Source organism: Mus pahari, chromosome 5 (genome assembly GCF_900095145.1).
Source record: "Mus pahari chromosome 5, PAHARI_EIJ_v1.1, whole genome shotgun sequence".
NCBI lineage: Eukaryota > Metazoa > Chordata > Mammalia > Rodentia > Muridae > Mus > Mus pahari.
The window spans coordinates 129,073,544-129,076,835 of record NC_034594.1 but is presented as its reverse complement, the minus strand read 5'-3'; the positions used below and the strand labels follow the sequence as shown (position 1 = coordinate 129,076,835).

Genomic DNA, 3,292 nt, shown 5'->3' with positions numbered 1-3,292 from the left:
TATGACTTATGACTGGCACTCTACAGTCTATAGGAACACCAACAAGTATCTTTTGGAAATAAGATAAGAAGCAGCTGGATTGGACTGAGGTGTGATGTGCGGGGACTGTTGTGATGTTTTGTTTTGATTAGAGGGGAGCTGGAGGGCTATCTCCACTGACTATACTTTAAAAGGAGTCTCAAGATCTTGTTCTTGAGCAAAGTCCATGCAGCATGCTTGTTTAATGTATCCACTGCTTTTATTTTTATTGTAGACGTATAAGTGTGTGTGTGTGTGTGTGTGTGTGTGTGTGTGTGTGTGTTCCTGTGACTCCATGGCTCTCATTTTCATTATCTTACCAGGATAGTGTACGGTCTTCTTGGCTAGAAAACTGACAGGAGCTTAAGTATGACCCTTGTCTTTGTGCATTTGAGGGCTGTTGCAAAGTTCTTTTAATCCAGTCAAATACACCAGCTCCCTTCCAGGGGCCCTTGGTAACTCTTTGCTTAGCCCCTGGGTAACTGGGGGCCACCTGCCCATTGGGATTGTTTCACTAACAATTGGGTAGAGCACTAGATCAGTCACAGCTCTTCTCGCTAGTGGGTGGGAAGGAGGCACTGGCAGCTCAGCAATGGCTTTGCCAAAGAGATTTTCTCTCTAGCCCAGCACCAAATTACTGATTCCCCCTTATCTGTGTGTGGCGCGTGGGGCTGGATCCTAAGACAGACTCCACTGTCGATTCAGCACGTGGCCAGAACAGGGGGCCTGCCTGAATACTCTGTGGTCTTCTGACTTCTCTGCCTAGGCTCTGAAATCTCACTCCACATTCAGTAGGAGCCCAGAAGGCCAGTTCCCACTTGGACCTTAACAAAGGTCTGGCCAAATAGGCCTTACCACATAACCACTGGCTGCATTAGAGCAAGGGAGGGAGTTAGCTAGTGAAAGAGAGTCTGAATCTTGAGCCTCCTTAGAAGGGACCCGCTACTGCTTTTGTGTCATGTGTTCCCATTCATACCTGCCTTATGGTTCCAAGAGCAGGAACGTCCTTAAGAAGAGCAAGCCTAAACCGGGCATGGTGGCGCACGCCTTTAATCCCAGCACTTGGGAGGCAGAGGCAGGCGGATTTCTAAGTTCGAGGCCAGCCTGGTCTACAGAGTGAGTTCCAGGACAGCTACACAGAGAAACCCTGTCTCGAACCCCACCCCCCACCCCACCCCCAAAAAAGAAGAGCAAGCCTGAGTGGGGTATCTCCAGCGTCAGGAGCAAGAACGACCCAGATGGAAGAGGAGGGTGATGTGTGGAGAGGGTCACTCTCTGGGTGACCATCAGCCTTCTTTTCAACTTTCCCCAAGCTCTGCTCCCAAGTCCTGCTGGCCTTAGATCTGCACCAACCCCTGAGCTCCGGCTTCAGGGGTTAGAAAAGCAGAGCATGCTCAGTGGTAGCTGGTTCCATAGATGTCACTAGTGACTGGATCCCCTCTCAGGACATCTGAGCAGAGGCTGAGCACCATACACAGTACACATACCTGAGTGGAGTTTGAAAGGTTGTAGGTGGATTCCTGTCCCCACTGAGCCTCTTGCCCCAGCATTCTGCTCCTGCAGTGGACGGAGGGTTATGGACAGCAGAGCTAAAAGAAGATGGAATTCAAGATGGTCTTCTAAGAACTGAAGACCTTCTAGCTTGTCTGACCAACCTCCACATCCCAGTAATCTTGCCCACTCCTGTCTTCTCCAGCAGGGACCCATGATGCCCTTGGCCATGACGCCTCCCCAGCTGCTATCTGCTCATGTTCAGCCTGCATGAGTGAGCCACCGCTGCTCCAGCTGTTTCCTGTAAGTACAAGGCACAGGCCAAAGCTTCCCCCCCCCCCCAGAAAATTTCCCAGGTAGGAAGATGGGTGCCGAGGGCCTGCAGTAACAGCCTTGGACTCAGAGAACAGGCCCTCAGAATTCTTCAATGGAGAGGTTTTCCTTTGGGGACACTTTTTCTTCCGGTTGGCCACCAGTGAGTTGTTCTGCCCAGCTCTGAGGGGACCTGGGTTGGAACACAGGAACTTTGGTCTCCTTCTTATGAAGCTACTCAAGAGGCAGAGGGCCCCCAGCAATAGCCTGGAGATTCTGGCTCAGATACCTGCTACTCTGTGATTGAGATAGATCTCTGAGAAGTCTGGCCTCTCCGCCTGTGTTATGAGATTTTATTTTATTTTTTGGAAAGGTGCAAGAAGGTATATTAATTGTTTTTCACTATGAAACAAGTGTAGCAGCTTGAAACTGTGCACACAGAACATCTCAGAGTTCCTGTGAGTCGGGAATGCTGCTATGCAGAGCTAAGGCCACTGCTTCAGCACTGGTGGAGAGCCTGCATCATGAAGTTTGGGATTGTGGTTCCATCTGAAAGCTTGAGTGAGTGGATGGGAAACAGACTTGCTTCTTTTCTCATGTGTGCAATGGATGATGTGATGATTCCATTACTTCTGAGCCATGGACAAAGGGCTTCAGCTTCCAGCTTCCAGCTTGCAATTGGCCACAATCTGCCTACAATCTCAGGTCACATGAATCTCCCAACATAGCAGCTCGGTGCATCTAAGCCAGCAAAGGGAGAGAGTCGTCTCGTGACAAAGGAGCATGCACCCTGAACCTGCCTGTTCTCTTTTTAGCCTGTTATCCTATTATCTTTGCTGCCTTTTCCAGGTTCTTAGAGGCAAGTGCAGTATGCAAGGCCTGACCGCCAAGGGTGGGGATTATTGGAAGCCATCTTTAAGTCTGCCCAGCATAAGAGGGAATATAAACGGAAGCACCTGGTAAACTGTGCCTTGCTATTTAGGTGTAAGGATTTATTGTCATTTGCATCTAATTGCAACAAAGACAATGACCCTTCCTGAAATAATAGGAACCACTAAGTGTGGGAATTTAGATTCAAATTGTACTGTTATGTTAGTACCAGGACCTCAGGGAAATGGCCTGGGACTGCTTAGTCCATGTCACACATTTTATACATGCCTTACATGTTTTAGGGGACATTTAAGCAGCCAAGAAATGCCTGCGCCTTCTCCCTCCCCCCTTATAATAACCATGCTGGGTAGGGTCTTTAAACATATCAAAGAGTCCTGTTTCTAAAAACAAAAACAAAACAAAACAAAAAAATCAAAAAGTACCAGGCATGATGGCACATAGCTTTAATCCCAGCACTAGGGAGGCAGATCTTTGTGAGTTTGAGACCACCCTGGTCTACATGGTGAGACCCTGTTTCAAACAAACAATATACACACACGCTGTGTATACATACAGAGAGAGAGAGAGAGAGAGAGAGAGA

General features: G+C 48.5%; 1 protein-coding gene across 1 annotated transcript in view; it reads left to right on the top strand.

The window, feature by feature from the left end:
• Positions 1-1,717: 1,717 nt before the first annotated feature.
• The window catches only part of Fam163a (family with sequence similarity 163 member A), a 12,775-nt gene continuing 11,200 nt past the window's right edge, over positions 1,718-3,292 (top strand). Inside the window, exon 1 of the mRNA XM_021199273.2 lies at positions 1,718-1,812. The gene's annotated coding sequence lies outside the window, so the exon portion shown is untranslated. The remainder of the gene's footprint in view (positions 1,813-3,292) is intronic.